The 23392-nt window shown below is 44.6% G+C and overlaps 1 protein-coding gene across 2 annotated transcripts in view; it reads left to right on the plus strand.

The window, feature by feature from the left end:
* Positions 1 to 8458: 8458 nt before the first annotated feature.
* Positions 8459 to 23392, plus strand: part of DTX2 (deltex E3 ubiquitin ligase 2) — a 755107-nt gene continuing 740173 nt past the window's right edge. Inside the window, exon 1 of one of the 2 annotated variants that reach the window (XM_078679655.1) lies at positions 8459 to 8589. The gene's annotated coding sequence lies outside the window, so the exon portion shown is untranslated. Of the gene's footprint in view, positions 8590 to 15751; positions 15858 to 23392 lie in introns of those variants that run through there. The other variant, XM_078679656.1, reaches the window with a different exon arrangement.

Below are 23392 nucleotides of genomic sequence, written 5' to 3' on the forward strand. Positions count from 1 at the left end.
AGGGAACTATGGGAGGGGTTGATAGAAGGGTGGGGTGCAATATGATAGCCTGTGATGTGGCTTGGTGTAAAGTGTGGGATGTTGTAATCTGGTATAAGTATACTTGTGGTGCAATGTGTAGGATGTTGCATTTTGGTGTGGTGTAGATTGGTGTGGGGTACATTAGTGTGGTGTTAGATTTTGTGGTGCTATGTGGCATACGTGGTATGGTGAACAGGGAGCTGTGTTGTGGTACAGCAGGATGTGTGGTATACCATAGAATGTATGGTCCTGTGTGGAGGTATTAAGTCAAGGAGGATGCTGTGAGGTGCGGTGGCGTGACGGGAAGAGTTTTGCCATAATAGATAGATGGTTTATACTAGATGTTGAACAACCTCATTTTCTGACTTGTGTCTTGCTGTAACCTGTGTAAAGAAGCAGGTTGGTATGGTTTAGAATGATGTGGTGTTGCAGTGGGCGGTGTAGGGTGGTGTGGGGAGTCAAGTGTGGTTTTGGCTATTGTACTACATTGGTTGTATAGTAATTACATTGCAATTTAGGGGGGTATGGTATGGTGTTATGTGGCATTTGGTGATGTGGTACACAGACCTTTAAGGTGAGACGTAATGAAATGGTGTGCCAAGGTCTGAGAAAGTGTGGCATGGAGTGGTATTGTGTGTGTTGAGAGTGGTGTGGTACCGAGAGATGTGGTGTTGAAAATTGATGATGTGACATGATGGAATATGTTGGTGCATGATATAATGTGCTGTAGTGAGGTAGGCTCAAGTGGAGTGGTGCAATATGAGATTGTCTTGTGTGGTATGTTGGTGTGTTCGGGGGTGCGGTGTGGTAATATGTACTAAATTAACTTTGTTATTGTATAGTTCTGCTGTGCTGTGATGTGCAATGTAATTGCTCTTATATGAATAGTTGTGGTATTGAATGGCGTGTATACTGCATGGGGTGGTGTAGTCTGATATGGAACCATAGGGAGCTGTGGGGGGGGCTGATGGATGGGTGTGGTGCAATATGATAGCATGTGATGTGGCTTGGTATAAAGTGTGGGATGTTGTAATCTGGTATAACTATACTTGTGTCAGATGGTGCAATGTGTAGGATGTTGCGTTTTGGTGTGGTGTAGATTGGTGTGGTGTACATTAGTGTGGTGTTAGATTTTGTGTTGCTATGTGGCATATGTGGTATGGTGAACAGGGAGGGGTGTTGTGGTACAGTAGGGTGTGTTGTGTTGTACACCATAGAATGTATGGTCCTGTGTGGAGTTATGAAGTCAACAAGGGTGCTGTGAGATGCGGCAAAGTGACGGGAAGAGTTTTGCCATAATAGATTGATGGCTTATACTAGATGTTGAACACCCTCATTTTCTGTGTCAGACTTGTGTATTGCTGTAACTTATGTAAAGAAGCAGGTTAGTATGGTTTAGACTGATGTGGTGTTGCAGTGGGTGGTGTAGGGTGGTGTGGGGAGTCAAGTGTGTTTTTGGCTATTGTACCACACCACTCTCAACACACTCAATACCACACCATGCCACACTTTCTCAGACGTTGGCACACCATATCATTACATCTCACCTTAAAGGTCTGTGTACCACATCACCAAATGCTTCATAGCACCATACCTTACCACACTAAATTGCAATGTAATTACGATACAATTCATTGTAGTACAATAGCCAAAAACACACTTGACTCCCCACACCACCCACTGCAACACCACATCAGTCTTAACCATACCAACCTGCTTCTTTACACAAGTTACAGCAAGACGCAAGTCTTACCCAGAAAATGAGGGTGTTCAACATTTAGTATAAACCATCTATTATGGCATAACTCTTCCAGCAAAACCTCACACTGCTGGGCCAAACAGAGCTGTAGTATAATATAAAAATATAATGCAAACCACACAACCCTCACCCAGAGGCATCTGCTTGTTTACATCCACAAATGGACAAACAATAACCTCGAGGCTCAAGGATAGAGACACAACACCACAGTGCAAATTGAACAAAGCCACCACAAACACCACACTGACAACAAATCAGGAATACACAGTCTGATTTCCCCAATAAACGAACCTTCTGTTGGAGAGCAAACTGCCATAACTGTACAAGGTAACTGACTTCACGAACAAGGCTCTGACTAAACGCGCTTCACGCGGCTTGCGCTGTGAATTTGTGCTATTCTGTGGCATTCTGTTTTATTGTAGGGACTCTGTCTTTTTAGTTGCTGAATATAGTTTTAATCAGTGAATGCCCCACATACCTGCACGATAATTGTTTTAGCACCGCTGCTTAGCGGGTCCTCGGCACCATCACAAACTTTTTTGGACGCCATCTTGGCTTGGGGAGAGTTTGGACGCCTGGCGGGTGCCATTTTGGGACAACATTCGAGTTGTCAGGCGGTCACCTAAGACGCCTATTTAAACCTGCCACATGCTAGCGCGCAGCGTTTGCGCGCAGCAAGCGCGCCATGGGCGCGCGGGAGGCTCGCCAGAGGCGAGCCCATCTGCGCCCATCCGCGACCAAACGGGACCAGGGGCCATAAACCCTGGCCCTTTTGTCAGGTATAGTAGATCGGAGTTGATGAATCTACATCAGGGGAACCCAGAGCTCAGTGGGGATTGTCTAACATTGTTACGGAAGGAAGGACTACTCAAATCAGTGTTTGAGCAGAAAAGTATGAAGAATAGGAAAGCAGACATGATTTTGACGTATGGGCTTTTAAACACCAGATCGCTTCAGAAACATAATTTAGAAATCTTTACACTATTACAAGATGAGGAGTTAGATATCTTGGGGGTCACAGAGACGTGGCTGGAAGACTCATCCACGCCAGATGTGGTGGCCTCCCTTTCCCCCAAGCATATGGCTATTTGTCAGAATCGAGCAAATGCCAAGAGAGGAGGGGGGGTCGCTTTCCTCTATAATAGCTGCTGGAAGGCAGAAAAAGTCTGTGCTGAAAGCTTGGGCGGTGCAGATATTTTAGGGGTTAAATTTGAGGTGGGTACGGACTGTTTGGTCATCCTACTGGTGTACCGTCCTCCTCGGGCTGCTCCTGACTTTGTGAATGGTTTTGTGGAGCTGGTCTATGACCATAGGTCTCGTTATAAGGACTTGTTGGTCATGGGAGATTTTAACTTCCACTGGGAGATATCTCCCAAAGAGGGGCAGGCAAGCCATCTAGAGGAAGCATTAACAGCGCTTGGACTGATACAACATGTAGCAGGTCCCACCCATGACAAGGGCCACACGTTGGATCTGGTGTGGTCGACTGACCCCGGGGCCAGGCCGGTAGTTAGAAGACCATGTGTATGGTCTTACCATTACTTGATCAGGGGACAGAAGGTGGCACTAAAATATGGAGGGAAGCCCAGGCCAGCCTGGAAAACTGTGAGGCGATGGAACTCCATAAACGAGGAAGAATTGCTGGGAAACTTACTAAACTCCGCCGCACCAACCACATGCCACGACAATATAGAGGTCACTTGTCAGAAGGTAGTGGACAAACTGAAATTAACCATCGAAGTGGTGGCACCGGCTAGAAAGGTGAAAATGGTGGACAAAGGAGCAGGAGCGCCTTGTTTTAATGACTCGCTGAGGTTAAGGAAACAGGCCCTTCGGAAGGCTGAGAGAGCCTGGAGGAGGGATTATAATACGACGGCACAGAGCCTATATCAGCAAGAGCTGGCCGCGTTTAAAAAGGCTATCCTAGGATGGAAATCTGAGTTTTTTGAGACTAGGATTGCAACAGCCCGATACCCGCAGAAAGAAGTCTTCAAGGTGCTCTCTGAATTGAGGAAGAATAAGGAGCAGAGGCCTGAATTTTTGCAGGAGGACTGCCAAAGATTCCAGGATTTTTTCATTAATAAAATTGAAGATCTCCTGTTAGAAATCGCTCACTCTCCCGTCCTAGAATGCTCACTACAAGTTACGCCTCTTAGTCCTAAAGTTGATAACCCCCTGAATACCTTCCCCTTGATTACGAAGGAGATGCTAGCCAGCCTGGTAAGGAGGGTAAAGTCAGGCTCCCAGGTGGATCCTTGCCCCCGAGGGTTTTTAAGCTAGCTATGCCAGGGATGGAAGAGGATGTTCTTAACCTTCTAAATAAGTCGTTGGAAACTGGACAAGTTCCGGCTATGCTTAAGGAGGCCCGGTTGATTCCGCTGCTCAAGAAGCCAGGGGCGGATGTCAAAATTCTAAAGAATTTCAGGCCCATCTCCCAATTACCCTTTTTAGCAAAGGTTTTGGAACAGCATGTGCTGACATACCTCTCAAAGCATCTGGAGATCAATGATCTGTTAGAGCAGAATCAGGCCGGATTCCGGGTACATCACAGCACGGAGCTGGTGATGGTGTCTATTTTAGACGAATTGAGGTGTAGAGCTGATAAGAAGATCCCAGGGGCCCTGGTGCTACTCGATCTCTCCGCAGCTTTTGACACGGTGTGTCATAGTCAACTGTTGTCGCGTGTGAGAGACCTGGGCATCGGGGGGTCCGCACTAGGTTGGCTTACCTCTTTCTTGCAAGATAGATCGCAGAAAGTGCAGTTGTCCGACCTAGTATCAACATCAGCGGCCATCACCTGTGGAGTGCCGCAAGGCTCGGCTCTCTCACCGCTCCTTTTTAACATCCACCTGCAGCCATTGATTTCAGCTCTTAAACAGATGGAATGTCAGATTTTTAATTATGCTGATGACACGCAGATTGTCATCCAAATAGAGGATTCTCCAGGAGCACAAACCAGGTTGCATAACATCTTAAGGTACACGGTAAATTGTATGTCCGCCAACTCCTTGAAGATTAATCCGGATAAAACCGAGGTGCTGCCTATAACCATCTCAGGGTAAAGACAGTGAGCAACCCAATATACCCTTGAGGGCTTGGGTAAAAGTAAACAAGGGGTAGAGGATGCCTCCAAGGGAGTTTGTTTCAAACGAGTTTCAATATTTAAGTAACGTTTGTGATAAGGACAATTCAATGGTCCTAATGAAAATTAATTTAAATAATCATATATTTTTTGATAATCAATAAATGTTTGATACACAAATACATTTAACAGTAAACAATAAACAAAAAACAACAATGACAAAAGGTACATATGCAAAGTGTTGAATTTTATCAAAAATGTAACTCAAAAGGCATTAAAACTACAAATATACAGACAGGGATACAGGAAGGGCAATATGTTTACAGTTTCCTCCACTGCAAAACCTGGACACACCTATCCTATTTAAAAACTATTATTGATTGTCGTAGGATAAGGGTGAGAGTCGACGTTTCGGTCTCCTATGGATGTTTCATTGCGACCATCTTCAGGACTGATCAATAAATATTTGTAAGGCCCTTGATACGTTTGCCACAAAGTTTGCGAGGATTATCTCTAGTTTGGAAGGGTTATTTATCCAATATCGGTTTTCTTTAGTAACTATCGTCTGCTTCTATCAACGAAGAGAGCGATGGCCACAAGTTAATCACAGCACCGAATCTTATTTGAAGACAGCAATTTGTCTATGAAGAAACAGGTGTCTGTAGTGGTAGGCACGTGTGTTGGTCTTCTGAGACAGCTTCGCAAGATCTCCCAATTGCTGTCATTTTCCACTCTAAGAAGCGCTGTGTCAGCTATGATTTTGGGACGATTGGACTACGGCAATGCGCTGTATGTAGGGCTGCCCCAGCAACAACTTGCGAGACTTCAGACAGTAATGAATGATGCAGCAAGGCTGATTTTTAAGAAGCCTAGGAAGACGCATGCTTCACCTCTCCTGCGTCAGTTACATTGGCTCCCTGTTAGACAGAGGGCATTGTTTAAAGGATTGTGTATTTCCCACAACGCACTCTACGGTAACGCGCCCAGTTACATTAATACCAGACTATCTGGCTATACCCCTGGTAGGGTGCTGCGGTCCTCTGAAGCCACTCTCTTGGTCAATCCACGTTTCCGCCTGTCCACCATGGGCGGGCGTGCTTTCTCCACTTTGCTTCCTGCAGCATGGAATAAACTACCACCTAATCTCCGTAAGGAGCCTAATTTACTGCCATTCCACCGAATGTTAAAAACCATACTCTTCCGAGAAGCATGGGGAGTGTTGTAAGTTAGCTACCTGTTTTTTGTCGAGTTGGCTTTTCTTGTACAAGCGCTTAGAGACCCTGGGGTGATAATGCGCTATATAAATTGAAATAAATAAATAAATAAATAACACTTAAGGGTGTTAACAGACCATGTAAACAGTGTAGGGTGGCTAAATAAAACCACCTACCATAACATAACAAAGAGTTCTTTCCTATTTGCACGGTTGCTACTAACACAGTATCAGGTTTACTTCCTCGCTTTCTGGATATCCAAGTCCATCTTCTTCTTCGGCTCAATACACTACAGAAAGTCCTATTTTGACACACTAAGTATGTAGATTTTAAAGGTCGTTATGGTGATGGAGGGATGTCTACCTTGGTCTGAGACACTTTTAATTGCACGAGGATTTTGAAAACAAAAATCTTCTGTCATCTAGAATATGGAAGGTCTAAACTCATCCGCAGAAGTGCTCTAAAGCATGAACCAACATGGGATCTGCTTCCCAGGGAGCTTGAAAGGGGTCATCTGGTGAACAATGTCACATGAGCTCTGAAAAGCCATCAGTGATGCTAGAACACATTTCTCATTCAGAATGCTGGCCAGGGGCTTCAGCACGCTAAAACTGTAGGTGTTCTAAGAGCATCCTTCTGTTACTGAACAAGCAAGTGTATCAAATGAGCATGACAAAAAGTTTTAAGTGGGGAGCTGAAGGGATGGAAGCGGGTGAATAATGTTCTGAGACCTTTTTTAGTGAAAATGTGGTTCACTTTGCATTATGGTGCGATATTATGAAACATGTGAATACATTGTCAATTTATTTTTAAAACACATATTAAAGAAATTAGTTACTTAGAAGAGACCATTAGTAAATCGGAGTGGTTTTAGCCATGCATGCACGCAAGGGTAAAATAATTTGTGGATTGGTTTGTTTTCGCACCCTACTTTAACACATGTCTGTCTCCACATTTCCCAATTAAAAGACTCAAATGATTCTTGATTGCGATGTTGGCAAACTTTAAAAAGGAGCTATTGGTTACATTAGTGCCTTTCATGTGCCTCATTCTTGTGATCTGATATCACACTCTCACAAGAGTGGCATACCTTTGTTCTCTGGGCTCTCCTTAATTTCTGTTGATCTTTCACTGCTTTTGAGCACACCGCTAATGCTGTTTGAAAATTTCACAGATTGAAAGGCTTCACTGTTTTCCATCACCTTTCCTAACTCCTTCCAGGACTGGGGGTGCTGTAGCAACTGCTGCACCCCTAGTTCCAACACCCGGGGGGGCGCCAGTTGTTGGTAATTGTGAGTGATCTAGGTGTGGACAAAAAGAAGTTTGTGTTTTTCTATCTACACTGGATGGAACCTTTGGGAATGTACAACACAAGGAGTATACTCTGTGTATGGGAGTATGGATCTGTCCTCCTGCCTCAGCACATGTACTTCAAGGCACTTTCATTTAGGAATAGTTTCCACAGATTGACAGGTTCATGTATGTTTTAGCTCTAGCACAAAGAAGCATAAGAATCCGTGCTTAATTTGAGCTGGTGTTTTCCAGTGTTCAGCCGGCGCTTAATCATCAACACCAGTGCTTTTCATTAGCACCAGTTAAGGACACATTCATTTATGCATAGGGAGATTAAGTGATTTGTCCGGAATCACAGGATGTTGAGCCGATGCCGTGGCTCAAACCTGGTTCCCATGTGCCGAAGTCAGCAACTCTGGCCATTATGCCACATCCTCTCCCCACTTTCGTGGTTGGTAGCTGGTTCTGTTTTAGGCGGTGCTAACAGGAGAAATGGGCTGGTGCAAGCTGCCTCCTGACAAGAGCCCCAGCCCTTATTTTTACAAATTAACCACTGCAAAGAATGGTCGACAGTGTACAATTTTTGCAACTGAGATCAAGAGAGCAAAACCTGTGCATCCATGAGACATGGACTCAACGCAGTAAAACTACAATAAACAAGCGTTGTCAATACTGCAGTGGATTGAACAGAAGACAATCACGAGGAGGCTATCAGCGGTGCCAAATAAGGGGATACAATGGCAGGGTGCTGAGGAATGTAATGCCATTGTTAAATGTAATGGTGTTGTCTGAGCCCTCGGATGTGCACTTTGTATCCTGGCTGCTGTAAATACAAATGTACTAGACTAACAGCATCAACTGATGTTTTCACACTCACCCTGAAAACATCAGTAGTCTTCTCAAGTGAATGCAAACATGCATAGAATGTTGATAGGAAGTGTTGTCATTGTCGATTTCCCAATAACATTACTGTACTGCCCCTAAACAGTATGAGACTGAGAATAGCCAGCACTACAAGTACTGGAATGCTAGCTGTGTTTAGTAAAGATCGTGTATCAGTATGCTGAGGAGTGTGCTCCCAGAAGATGCAGCAGGAGAAGGCAAGCAGTCAATAAAATGTAGTGTCTGGGGTAGAACAAGTGCGCAGAGCAGCAGCCAGTGCATCTACCACAACTGGCCCCTTGTAAGACAGCAGATGCCGGAGACCAACAACACTTAAGGTATGTGTATAAAAGGCATTGTTTTATTTTGTAATTTTTACACTCTTAAAGCTGTTAGGTCTCTATGACATAGTACTACAATAATACCTATATGCATGCTTATTTTACAGTTATTCCTTGTCTAAAGTTTTTAACAAATACCAGAACTGCCTTATAGAATAAAACCAAAATCCATAGCTACTTACATTAAGTATAGAGTGTGTTTCATCAGCGTGGCTGTTTCCCCTCTGCGCCATGTTAACTCTGTAGTCTTCTGCCAAAGCCTGTTTACCCGCAAAGATATAATTAGGTGCTCCAACAAATTTCAGAGTGCAAGTGTAGTTACGTCCCTATTTCAATTTTTCTCTGCACACTCCCATGGTATTAAAAGCGTGCCTTAAAAAGTCATACTTTCACCGACCTCTCCCTGTCTAAGAACATCATGACTGTGCATATTTCCAGACCCTTGGCGCCACCTTTTGCAAGACTCCCAAGCTTATCAGTCCATGCCACCTCTCTCCTCACGTAGAAGCCTCTTCGTGTCTTAGCAGTCTTTTAGACGGTTTAAAAATAGGTGCTGAAAATGTTACATCAGCAAACTTACATTTTAGTTTTGCCGCTCTTGAGAGTCTCTTGTTCGTCCTGCTCTTTCTGTGTTGCACCAGCATTTTTCCATCATGTTAGATCTCCAAGCCGGGTTGGTTTGCCACCTTTTGTGGAACTTGCACCATCCATCCCCTTCTGGGCTGCAGCAGCATATTTTACCATTGCAAAAATATGCCTGTACATGTTGCTGAACCCTAACGCATGCTGTATAAGAATGCCATGTTTCTCAGCCATGTCCCCACACTCACACGTAGAGCCTCAGTTGCATAGCACAGGTCTTTATTTATTTTTCTTTTCATACTTAGTGTCATTTACATAATAGACTTTCAAATAGGCTGTACATAATGTTGCACCAGGAAGCTTACAGTCTAGGTTTGTGACAACACATTACCCTGTTAAAGAACGCTGCAAGTGTCTGTACACAGCCCCCAGTTGCCTTACATACTAACCTCTGTTTATCAATCCTACGACATTACTCCCACATAGAAAGAAACCACAACTGCATAACACTTGTCTTCATTTATTTTTTATTTATTTTCCTTTTCATAACTGGCATCATTTTACATTAGAGACTTTAAACATCAGTTGCATAACACAAGCCTTTATTTATTTTTTCTTTTCATAATTAGTGTCATTTACATAAGAGACTTTCAAATAGGCTGTACATAATGTTGCACCAGGAAATTTACAGTCTAGGTTTGTGACATCCCATTACCCTGTTAAAGAACCCTGCAAGTGTCTGTTACACAGCCCCCAGTTGCCTTACATACTAACCTCTGTTTATCAATCCTACGACATTACTCCCACATAGAAAGAAACCACAACTGCATAACACTTGTCTTCATTTATTTTGTATTTGATTTATTTTCCTTTTCATAACTGGCATCATTTTACATTAGAGACTTTAAACATCAGTTGCATAATACAAGCCTTTATTTATTTTTTCTTTTCATAATTAGTGTCATTTACATCAGAGACTTTCAACTCTGGCTGTGCCTGATGTTGCCCCAGCAAGCTTACAGTCTAGGTTTGTGACAACACATTACCCTGTTAAAGACCCTGCAAGGGCCTGTTACACAGCACCCAGCTGCCTTACATACTGGTCCCCGGTTTATCAGCCCTAAAACATTATTCCCCCGTAGAAAGAAGCCACAGTTGCATAACACTTGTCTTCATTTATTTTTTATTTTATTTATTTTCCCTTTCATAACTGGCATCATTTTACACCAAATACTTTACTATTAGGCTGTGCAAAATATAGCATTGGAAAACTACATGTTTAGGCTTGCTGCAGCACACTCCACCATGTTACAAAGCAGTGCCCTGGCATGTTACACGGCCCCCAGCTGCTGGATTACATACTGTCCATGTTTATCATCCCTAATACATTACTCCCACGCAGAAAGAAGCCATAATTGCACAACAGTTGTCTTTATTATTTTTTTATTTTATTTTCATAACTGCTGTCATTTTCCATCAGAGACTTTTTTAAATTAGGCGGCAAAATTACTGCCCCAGCAAACAAAAGGTCTAGCTTCCCGCCTCTTCTGCGGCCAATGGATTTTCAGCCCTTGGATGGCTATGGCTATGCCCTTACACCCCAGGCCACCATTCAGGAACTCCCTAGGCATCAGGCACGCCTCCTAGGGGCTGGCCTACCTCCCAAAAAAGACCCTGCAACACTCTAGGGCTCCCACTCCACAGATGGACCTCGTCGCTGCTCAAGCAACACCCGCCTGCAGCCGCAACTACCCGCTGGACATGCCCTGACATGTCCATGCAGGCCCAGACATGTCCCTGCTGGCCCAACCAACATGGCACCAACAGGTAAGTCTCTGCTCATCCATACCACAACCCTAAACACCCCTAGAAGGCCCTACTGGCTGCCTTGCAGCTAGCCCGAGGCATCCCACCCCACCACTCTACACCATTGACACACATACATATCCATTAATTCCTGTGTGAAGGGCACTCACACACTACACCTGTCCCACTTCCGGGGTTGCCCCACAGGTGCATCCCCTCAGGGGCTGGACTTCCGGCCCTGGACTTCCGGCCCGGGACTTCCGGGCGGGACTTCCGAGGCGGGACTTCCGGCTCCTACGTCACTTCCGGGGGGCGTTCCCACCTGTCAAAAATGAATGGTGATGGAAGGTATCATTTCGATACTACTCATCCCCGCAAATGCGCCAAGAAGCACAAACATTTTTCCTCACCCGTCCAACCTTCCCCCTTCTGTTTTGACCCTTTGGACATAGTCCATCCTCGCTCCTCAGACTGGACTCCTGGCCCAGCAATGGCAGAGTGTATGCAAACCCATTTGCGCAAGAGCTTCGATAAAGAAGTTAGAGCCCGCCTTGAATCCGAATGTCCCCACCCTGATCTGGCTCGCCAGTTGGCAGTTACCCCCTGATATTGATTCTTCTATGACCACTTTTTTAAAAAGTATAAGAAAGACCCAAAAAAGGGCATAGATTGCGCCCTTAGGGCGTGCCAGGTTAAGTTGTTAGACGTGGCAGGCCCCTTAGCAAAAGTCCTTGAACTGGCCCTACGAGCGCAAGAAACCGGAGCTGCCATTCATCCTGAGGTCTTGGCGGGTTGGAACCAGAGATCAGTTTGGCTCCTTGGCAATGCCAATTGCGCTCTCATCGGAGAGGCGCAAATCCGTCCTTTTGCAAATCGACCCGCAACTTGTTGAGTTGGCTGCAGCCGAACCAGGCCCTCTGGCTGAGGGTCAGCTGTTTGGTGAGAGTTTTGTCAAAGACATAGCGAAATTCGTCAGCACTTTTGCATCTTTCGACAAGTCATAGTCTTCGCTCAAGTGGGTCTTTCATCCGGTCTCTGGTAGGGCCGGTCGTGGCAGGTGACGCTTGGCAGGCCGCTACACAAACCCAAGTCCTCAGCGAGGCTTCGCCCCACGACACAGGGGATACACCCCGGAACTAGAGCAAGCAGGCTTCTACCCCTCCAGGTCCCGAGGCTTCCGTGGCTGATTCAACAGGGTCATCAACAGGAGTTATAAGAACTTCGATGCCCAGTCATCAGGTAGGTCCAGCTATTTTTCCAATGATCCCATATTGTTACATTTTGTGATGAATTGGACATAACTAACCACGGATGTGTGGATTCTCCACACGGTTCAAAGTTATCAGATAGAATTACTAGACTCCTCTTGTCAGATGACCCCTCCTCTTCCGCTCCTTTTTTCCCTACAAGAGCAAGCTTTTATACACTCCAAGCTTCAGGAACTTTTGGCCAAGCAAGCTATTGCCGTAGGACCCTTCATTCCTGGCGGGTTTTGCAGCAACGTTTTCCTGGTGCAAAAGAAAGGAGGAGGCCAGAGATTAGGTTTAAATCTCAGGGAGTTCAACCCGTTTGTGTTTTACAGACACTTCAAGATGGTGGGTATCCATCTGATGAGAGATCTTCTTTTATAAAAGGACTGGATGGTCGGTTTGGATCTAAAGGATACTTACCTCATGGTTCCAATTTGCCCTTCTCACAAGAAATTTCTCCAGTTCTCCTGGAAAGGGCAATGGTACCGGTATCTTTCCCTCCCTTTCGGCCTGTCCTCAGCCCCTTGGGTGTTTTCCAAGCTGTTAAATCTGGAGGTAACTCGTCTACGGGAGATGGGAGTTCACATGATCATCTATCTCAACAACATGTTAATTCTGGCACAGGATCGGAACCTTCTCCTCACTCATTTAATGTGGACAACCTCCAGGTTACAGGAGTTAGGGTTTGTGATAAATCTCAAGAAATCAATGACCATCCCGAGCCAACAGATGAACTTTTTGGGGTTTCAGATAAATGCAGTCACCGCTCAGTTACTTCTGCCCATGACCATGATCAGATCAATAAAGCTTGGTGAAGCAGATGATCTCGTTGAGAGTCCTAGCGAGGATTGTAGGCCTTCTGGCCACATCTATTCAGGCCATCTTTCCAGGTCCCCTTCACTACAGGACGTTGCAGTGACTCAATATTTATTATCTTCAAAAAAGGTATTCATACGACCACCTGATCCCCCTGTCCCTAGAAGCTCGAGAGGACCTCCTTTGGTGGTTAGATCACATGGAAGCGTGGAATGGGCCATTTTCGGCGCCTCCCCGTATGTCATCATAGAATCTGAAGCCAGCTGCTGGGGCTGGGGCGCAGGATGTGGAGACTTTGCCACCGGTGGACGATGGTCTGCCGACGAGTTAAAGTTGCACATCAATTGTCTGGAGCTGTTAGCGAGCTCATTTGCCATAAAATTAATCTCCCCTCTGAAGAGCAATTGTTGCATCCTTCTCAGGATGGACAATGTTTCAGTGGTGCGATACATCAATCGCATAGGACAGATGGAATCTTGGCTGCTGGTCAGCATTGTGAGCAAATTTTGGCATTTTTGCCTGGACCAGAAGATCAGTTTGATAGCAGAATATCTGCCCGGCAAGTTCAATCAGAAAGCGAATTGGAACTCCAGCTTCCTGAGAGACTACAGCGATTGGAAACTCCATCCTTCGCTGTTTGTGAAGCTCATGCGTATGCATGATAGACCTCTTTGCCTCACGACTCAATGCTCATCTCCCACGCTTCTTCAGCTGGAGACTGGATCCGATGGCGATGGGAACCAATGCGTTCCTTCAACATTGGGGGTCTCAGAGGAACTACGATTTCCCCCCTTTGCCCTGATTCAGAGGTTGGAGGCACAGATCCATCAACAGGTGACGTCAGGAGTGCTGGTCACACCATTGTGGAAGACTCAGTCGTGGTTTCTGACACTATTGGAGTTATCAGTGGACTTACCCTTTCAACTACCTGTGTTTCCAATGCTTCTCCAGGACCCAGTGGGGTCCCCTCATCTGCTGGTCCTGCAGAAACAGTTATCCCTCATGGTTTGGATGCTCTCAGGAGACACAAACAAATTGAGGGCCTTTCATTGGCGGCTAAAGAGTTTATACTCCAAGCTTGTGCTCCATCCACCCGCAAATGGTATTCGGCTTCATGGAAACGATGGGTGGGTTGGTGCCTTCAACGACGTGGATCCCGTGGGATCAGATGTGAAAGAGGTTTTAAATTTTTTATCTGAATGTGTTGTATCAGGTCTTTCATATAGATCTGTTAATAATTTCCGGTCACCTCTCTCGGCTGGACACAATCATATCGAGCGTAAGCCAGTGGGGTTGCAACCCCTTGTGTAAGTTGCTGAAAGGCATCAGAGTGGTTCGTCTGCCGCACCCTAGATACACTACTTTGTGGGATGTTTCTAAGGTTTTGACTTTATTAGAATCTTGGCCATACAACAAGGAAAATCACCTTAGATAATCATCTTGTATTTTTGGTGTGTGGCTTGCAGTGTCTTTATCAGGTTTATCAGGCATAATAGTCATTCGTATTTCTTCTTCTTTTCCGGATGGATATATATTTAAAATCAATAACTGCCATGGGTTTGTATGTGAGGATAGCTTGCATTCCAATTTCATGGCTTGTTGGGACGGGAAGTCTCCTGCATGTCTCTAGAGAGAGTGAATCCCCTGCCTTATGTTAATCTCCAAGCAAGTCACTCAAAAACTACTGTATGGTTTCTAGATCCCTACCTTAGTGAGCATGACAATCATACATGTCCACTGAGGGTCTCCCTGTTTACATGGATTGAGACCCTAAAGCTTGCCTCTGAGGTCGAGGGGGGATACCTAGTGTACCCCTATTTTTCCAGAGAGTGGATACTACCCTCTCTATTAAGGCTGTGGTAGACTGACAGTGGTGGCAGCAATAAATCTATAGTCAGGAGGGGTGAGTCCCTAGGCACCCTCCTGACCTGTGCAGTCTGCCATGCCTGTGGTCCTGTTGCCTTTGTCTACCCGGCGTGTGTTTGAGACCCAGTGGGTGTACTGGGGAGGAATGGTGAGCTGAGCCAGTGTGGGGAATGCAAGCTGTTCTGTTGGACATCCCAGCTCCCCCGGTGCCCCTCCCCATTTCCTTGAAAAAGCATGGTGGGCTTGGGTAGTCACTCAGCTCTTATCTGGGTCTAGCTGCACTACCTCTGCTAAGAGGACCCTCCTCCACTGGTCAGTGCCTCCTGGGCTGGAGTTAATTAAAATTCCTCTTTAGGGATTTGCACGGGCTGGTACCAGGAAAACATGGAGGGAAATTGTGCATGCTTCAGCCATGCATTCAACATGCCATGAATGGTTTGTGATTGGAGGTGTATTCAGGATGCAAAAGTAGCAGACCCTCCGATTGGATGAGCCTATCAATCAGAGGTGATAAACGTCTGGCCTGAGTGGTCAGCTGTTGTTCAAGACTGGTCTATGACTGAAGAGGCGGCCACACCAGGTCCGTCCGAACATAGCCAGGCTCAACCTGCAGTGTGAAGGCAGGAGATAAGACACTGCTCACTGCGTCTGGAACTAAGGCAGTTTTCTCTGACGGATGGAGTCTGCTGCCAAGAGTTCAATGAGAATTCAGGACATTAGCAGATTGGTAGAAGATCAGCTGTTTCTGTGCGGCTTGTGAAGCGTGTGCTTTGGAACAAGGAAATTACAGACAGCTGTCCAAGGTGTGGAAAGGAAGCTTACAGCACATCAAGGGAGTTGGTGTGGAAAGGAAGCTTGCGGCACATCAAGGAAGCTGGGGTGGAAGGAAGTTTGCCGCACATCAAGGGAGCTAGAGAGGGGGAAGCTCGATTCTAGTCCTTGAAGGTGAGATTAAATCCCCTCTAACTTCCTCCCCTGCGCTGTGGGAGCCTGTACAAGCAGTAGCTGGGGATAGAGGCCAGTGAAACAGGCCCCCACCTTTCTTTTTCTCTGGGGGTATCAAGGTGAACTGGCACTCTGTCCAGCCACTACCCTCCTACAGCTAGCCAGTGGCTACTGGACCAGTGGGACTCCAGTACACTGTGCCAAGACATCAGGCACCTGTGGTCAGATCCCTGACAACACTAGAGCGGTGTCCTCACTCACAACGGGAGGGCACTTCTGTTGCTTTGGGTGGGGGTTATGGGGCTGATCAAGAACATTTGACTTCACATCATATGCCGAAACTATATCCTTTCAATCCAAAGATTAGTATCAAGGCTCTAATGAATGAGAGCAGCCCTGTGTAGGGAAACAACCTTTACTACGCGGTCAAAACACCGCAATACATTCATAAGGCAGCTTTTACAAAGCAAGTCGTTACTACGGCTTGCACTGGAGGGCGCTCTAGACTAAGGAATAGTGTGATTTACTATTCCAACACCTTCCCTACTGTACATAGGCTGGAGTTGGAATAGTAAATCATACTATTCCTAAGTCCAGCACCCTACAGCGTAAGTCGTGGTAACGACTTGCGTTGTAAAAGCTGCGTTGTGATGTACCGCAATCATTTTGATCGCGTGGTAACATAATACACCCCCCTGGGTAACATGGTCTGTAAAATGCAATGCTTATTGTGTGCTTTTTTGTTAAATATGTTTTTATAGTGCTTAGTGTCTAGGCGCTAAAATACTGTTTGGGGTCCAAACTCTGTCCGAGAGGGTTGTAGAGACATCTGTTTTTCACTGTTTATCCTAGTTTTTTGTGATTGTGTGTGTATTAAAGTACTTTTATTTTATAAAAAGTAAAGCACTGACTGGACATTGAGTTTATCAACTGGTGGTACGGTGTGCATTGTATTCTGAATGTCTAACCCCACCTCATCTCCTTGAGTAAGCCTTGGACTGCTCTGTCTCGCTACCCTGAGAGTCAAGTGCTGGAGAGGAGTACTTGGTTATCCAGTTTTGGGTCCACTAGCACTGAGGCCCCAGGACACCAGTGGGGCAACACTCCAGTTGATGCGATTGGAGCGCAGTCACCCCTGAGTGTCCTGGTGCCCAGGAAGCCGGGTCTAACATGGCTTGTATCCAATTTTCTCACTGGTTTCCAGTCCTGTTGGACTGTAACATATATTAACAGGCCCCCCACCTTGGGTGCCGATAGTTTGACATTTTTCATGTCAGGACATGATGTTCTTTGTTGCCGACAATAGGTTTGGACGTTAAATTCCATGTTTCTTGTAAAAGGATTATGTCAAATTTTCCCAAGAAGGAAACGGTCTCCCGGTCTTGACATATTTCTCTGAACCCATGGGTGTTCCATGAACAGATTCCTATTATTTCCACGTAATGTAAAATCGATTGGACCTCTGTTAACTGTTCCCTTCAAGCATTTTTATTTTTATCAAGGTCGTTGTTGGCTCAAGAATTGGGGAACCCAGACCAATCTTGACTTACTTCTGTTTGTGGTTTAGATTGTTGGAGGTTTGAGCTGAATTTGTTCGAACTTTTTACCTGACTTAATTGTGGTTTTGGGTGGTACTTCTCGCCCCACTCAAAAACTATGATTTTGGTCTTTTGTTTATTCAGGTTGTATGATACGCATCATTATATAACAACTGGTACGGGTATTTGATGCGTTTCGAGTATGTTAGTGATATGTCCCATGCTTCAAAGGCCGCTCGTTTAACATATCAGCGCTGTTATTTAATTGGAAGACCATGTTGTACGGGTTACCTCTGTTTCCCTAATCATTTTTCACTAAAGTAGACAAAGTCATAAACTTTACAGCCCAAACTCTGTACATTTGATTTAAGCATAACCCCACCTCACCTAACCTAACCTAACTACCATAAAACATACTCTTTTTTTTTAAACATACTTTATTAACTTTCTGGTCGTATGCAGTATATTAGTACTTTGAACAGTGTTACAGTTCTAGTATAGCAATTTGCTTCTTTACATACAAGGAAGTAGCATATAATATACTGTAGGTTGTCGTATGCATCTTTGTTGCACATAAAGTCACTACATTTTACCAGTGTTCCATCCCCTTAATAACGCCATCTATATATGTGGAGTCTTGAAATCAACACAGTACATATTCCCAAACTTTTCCTGCTATATAGACCATATCTAATACTAAACATTCCCCTCCCTCCCTCCTGATGAACTCAATAATAGTTTTATATATCACAATAGCAGTCAGTAGCTTTGAAGCACTCAATTACTGGTGATGACAGAAGTGTTACAGCATACTTCCAGTATACTTACTTGATGTGTCCTGTTTATGCTAGCACTAGACAACTTGTCTCAACTATTGTCACAGGTTACTAGCCATCTTGCATAAGGGTATTGATGTCCATCGCTGTGTTTTCCAACGAATAGTCCACTCAAGTGAAATGGTTTTTCCTCCCTTTGTAATTCCATACTTTCAGCCCTGCCCCACCTGTTCACCTCATTATACCAGTACATGATTGATGGTGGCTTTCTTGCCTTCCATGCGTATTGTTATTGTTCTTTTAGCAAGTATCAACAGCATATTGAGGAAACGGGCTGTGGGGTTTCCACTTTTAGTTTTTATATTCATACCTAACAGACAGCATTCGATCGTATCTCTACCCCTCCCTGGCGTCAGTGTATTACATATTTGCTTGTATCGTGGACCAGTACTGTGTGAGTCTCGGACATGACCATAGCATGTGAAGCAAAGTAGCTTCCGATTCCTGACAGCGGGTACACACATCTGTCACGTCCGTAAACATGACACTTAATTTGTGAAGAGACCGATATGCCCGGTGTAAAATCATTAGTTGAATAAACTTCGAATTACGAGACACCTTTGCTACGTGCAAATACGTTGTGGGTATCTATCTATATGAGAGGAATTACTGACAGCTGCTTAAAGGTTTAGTGTCATGTTTCCGAACAGTGTTGCAGGGAGTATGTTTTACCTTAAGGATTTAAAAACTCTTTTTCTACAGTTTCAGTGTTATTTATACTCAAAGCAAACACAAGGAGGTGATGGACGGAGTGCGAAAACTCTTCAGACACTCACCCCCAGTCACAGATCTGGGTTGAATCCATCATCGTTCTTTAGCTCACTTCGCCACCCCAGTTCAGACCCAGCCATGAGCAAAGTAATGATGGATACAGCCCGGATCTCTGATTGGGGGTGAGTGTCTGAAACGCTTCAGCGCTCCGTCCATCCTCTCCATGCATCTGACTTATACTCAATGCCATGAAAGTACACCTGGAGCCATTTTTGGGAATGTCACATAGGCCAAAGATCATGTCTTATAACACAGCCCCTATCTCTAGGGAAATGCAAACGTTGGCTCGCCTTCACATGTGATTGTTAAAAAAAAGTAATTCCGTCTAAAATTGAGGCTGCTCTGAACAGGCAGGGCCCAGACGGGAGCCTCAGTTTGGTGGCTCTGCCGAGTGCCTTTGCTCCCTGGTGCTGTAGGAAAATGAGTTGCCCCAGCTGCCAAGTGAAATATCTGCAGACAATTTTTCTTTTTACGCCATATTCTTTTGTGAAAGGCTGTCTAGTGCAAAATGTGAGCCGTTGCAAAAAAAGGCTGGCCTCCTGTGAACTTTGTACAAACCCACAACGGTCTAATTTACTGTGCATCACGAGTCCCAATTCTATACCATGTGGGTGAAAACGATGAACAATTGGTCTTTGCTCTCTGTTTTGATGGTTTGTGATATGACAACTTTTAGTTCTGTTCTATAGATATCCCATGTTTCTCCTTTGCAGTGAATGAGAGCGCCTGGTCCCAGGACACCAAAGATGTTTTCCCTTTCAAAAGTTTTTTTATTTTTTAAAGAGTGCTCTAATGCCAATGCTTCTTGGTGCTGCTATGAGTGAGTATGCCACGAAGGAATCCCAGAAGACATTTAATGATTCAAGAGCAAGGTCTCTACGCTTAATAGTATTGAATGCACTGAATTCCAGGCTTGAGCTGAGCCCACCAAAAAGGCCCTACTGCCAGTCTAGCATAGTTTGCAGAAAGGGGCTTAAATAACAGGCTTTGCTCTGTGGATGTAATTGGATTAGAATATAGATATCTGAGGAATTTAGTTGCCTAGAAAGAAAATATAAAAATAGCCTTATGCACTATTACAAGGATTTAAACACGATTATCTTTTTTTTATATGAAGCCATTTAAGATTTAGTAAGGTGGATGACGTGGTCAATTTTCAGCAAGTGAGCAATCAACCTAGATGGTCTGTTTTGCATCAACTAACAGCTGGGTGATATATTCAATAATTCGCACATAATCACTTCAGAGATTCAGTTGAAATGGTCGCTTTTGTAAGGTACAGGCTTAGAGCAGGCCCTTTAGGGCCACCATTCTGGCTCTATATCATTACCCTAAGACATCACAGACTCAATGTGTAAACCTCTCTAGTATGATGGGACAGGATGATTCAGAAATTCCAGTTACAGTCCGTATGGCACCAGACTCAAAGACTGGTGAGCAGCAGTGTGGGTATGTGGTCAGCAGGTGGGAGTCTCTTTTTCTAGAAGATCTGCACAGATTAGCAAAGCATTGCTCAAAAACCCATGCAACATGGATTTGGTGTTTGCTGTGAAAGATAATTTCTAAACTGCTGGAACGCTAAATCTCAGCAGCCATTTTCTTCGATCAGCACCCCATTCTTGAATTCCTTGCTAGGGAATCAAGAACTGAAAGCAGAAGGTCCTCTCATTTTCTCCTCTTCTCTCCTCACCTGTGAAGACTTTAGAACGCCTCCAGTGTGTGTTCATGTTGAACCAGAGACACCTATTGGATGATAATCTGTGATTCACATCCACAAAAAAGGAAAAAAGTTACCTATAAGGCGTTTTGTAGTTAACTAACCAAGATTAAGCATACTACACCTTGTAATAACCAAGTAAAGTCATACGTTTCAAATGACGAACAAGAAAATCTGCGGAATACCTTACAAGCATATGACGTGCCAGGTAAAGAAGGAACAAGGTAACCCCAGACACCATTTTCGCTTGTGCTGGACCAGGAATCAATGGAGGAAGCATTTATTTCCTGAACTAGGTAAACGTAGAGTTGAAGATATATTAGACACCACTGTGAAGATGCATTATTTTACTTTAGCGAACTGGTCGAAAGATTTTGGGGCACCCACTAGTGACATTTGTTGCTAGACTAGCTACAATTCTCTCCCCCTCTCAACTCGCAGTCCTGTTTTCCCTGGGTATAGAGTTAGACTAGACACTCCTGGATAATGAATGCACTGAGGGGGTCCTCGAGGATTAGCTTCACTCCTGCTAAACCTATACACTAGGGTTAGTGCTACACAACAGCTGCTCAATTGTCTACGTAACAGCACATCAACAACAGTAAAATACAGGTTTTCAAAAGGCAGGCTCTCACAATCACACAATGTATCTTGAGATAAAAGAAGACAACTTTGGATATTTGCTTTTCCAAGGTGAGTTCCTCATCCAGCATCAGAATGAAGGTGTGGGAGAAAATCCCATAGACTGCCATGCTGGCATTCCATAGAGGAGGATACTTGACGTGATATAAAGTTGTTTTACATTAATTTAAGTTTAATATAACAAGAAGATGGGTATTGTCTGCTTACATATAAAACTACACACCTAATCAATTTAAAAGTGAGATTAGATAGATGTCTAAAACAATTGGAGGTGAGATGTAATCTTGCAGCATGCCCCGGCTGAGTCCTTATGGGCCAGAGCTCAACCCAGGTAGCAAGATTACCTGGCTGTACGAAAAGAGTCAAACCATTTGAAAACTATCCCTTTAAAGACCTGGCTCTAACTGGTACAGAAGGAGAGAATGGCCAATGGTGCTGACTGCTGTCAAAAGATTTAATAGAATCAGCACTCCAACACCACCACCATTAACCTCAGATTTGAGGACACCTGGTACTGATAGCACTTAAGGATCAGTGGTATTCACCGTCCTGCCTGAAATTGACTCAACAAGTGATTACCTTTGGAAAAGGTTTAAACTTGTTTTATGATCATATTTTCTAATGGTTTAGCCGAAAAGGGCAGCAAAGGCATTTAAAATATGGGTAGGTGGTAGCTTAAGTCAGAAGACTCTAGGGATGGATTCTTGAAGAGGGATTTTACGGCAGCATGTTTCTACTCCTCAGTGATCACAGTGAGATGATAAAAGAGGCACAAGCTCGCCTTGCAATAGCAGGGCTATGCCTATAAATATCCTTGCCGGACAGGTATTCCTAGGAAAGCCGGAAAGACGACTTATCTCAATCCGTTTTACTAGCTCAACTCGAGACAGAGCTTCAAACTCTCACAGCATTACTGCGGCAAGAAGGATGGCCCGTTTCCTTATTTCCTGGAGCTTCTCAACTGACTAATCAGCAATGTCATCTCTAACCAGGCGCGCAACACCCATTGGGCTCACGGGGCTTCAGCCCCCCCCGTCGTGTGTGTCAGCCCCGGCTGACACAGCTTCCTTCGCGGCTGGCGGCGTCTAATTGCAACCGCACCTGAAGTCTTCACAGGTCTGTTAAAGACCATTTAAATGTAAATGAGGCTTCCTAGAGAGAGAGAGACAGAGAACCCGAAAGAGTGACACAGGGAACGCTGTGATAGAGAGACACCGGGAACCAGGGGCGTAACACAGGCCCCTGCAGCCCCCGCAGTGCGTGGTGGCCCAGAGCTGCAGGGGGCCCGGAGCTGCAGGGAGCCCCCTCAGCACAGTAATGAGGCCGGAGAGCTCTAGATGAAATCTGGAGCGGGGGCCTCACTATAGTTGATGTAATCAAACCGAAGAGAAACCTACAGCGAGCACAATATACATGTGTCCAAGTATTTAAGAAAATACTTCCATTTATTAAGAAAAACGCAAATGCCACCATGCTCATGCAACTAGCATTTCCTATCTGCCATTCTGCCTAGCATTCCCCCGTCACCGAAACTATGGTAAATGAGTGTTAAAATATTAACTCTTGGAAGCTAGCTCTCAGGATCAAACTAAATCAATAGAATGGTGTTTGCCACAGCAAAACAAAACACCTCTGTGTTCGGCAAAATATTTAAGCATTGGTAAAGCCAATACGTCTGGCTAAAGGCTTCACTGGCATTGCCTCTTTATTGCCGAGTTTGTGCTGTGTTTTAGTGGCTTCATTGGTGAATCTGACAATGTACAAAATGTTGAATGGGTGTGTACATGAATGGATAAATGAGTGTTTCAATGAATGGATACTTGATAGGTAAGTGAATGAATGCATGTATGGGTATTTGAATGGGCAATTGCTTGAAAGAATAGTAAAATAAAATGTATAATGGATGAATGTGTGATGGCAAGGATAGGTGCAGAGAGGTTAAACTAATCAATGGCAGAAGTGATAATGTTATTAAAATGCTAGGGATTGCCAACATTATGCCAGTGCAAGCATTACACCAAGCATAGGCAC

This window comes from Lissotriton helveticus, chromosome 3_1 (genome assembly GCF_964261635.1).
Source record: "Lissotriton helveticus chromosome 3_1, aLisHel1.1, whole genome shotgun sequence".
Lineage (NCBI taxonomy): Eukaryota > Metazoa > Chordata > Amphibia > Caudata > Salamandridae > Lissotriton > Lissotriton helveticus.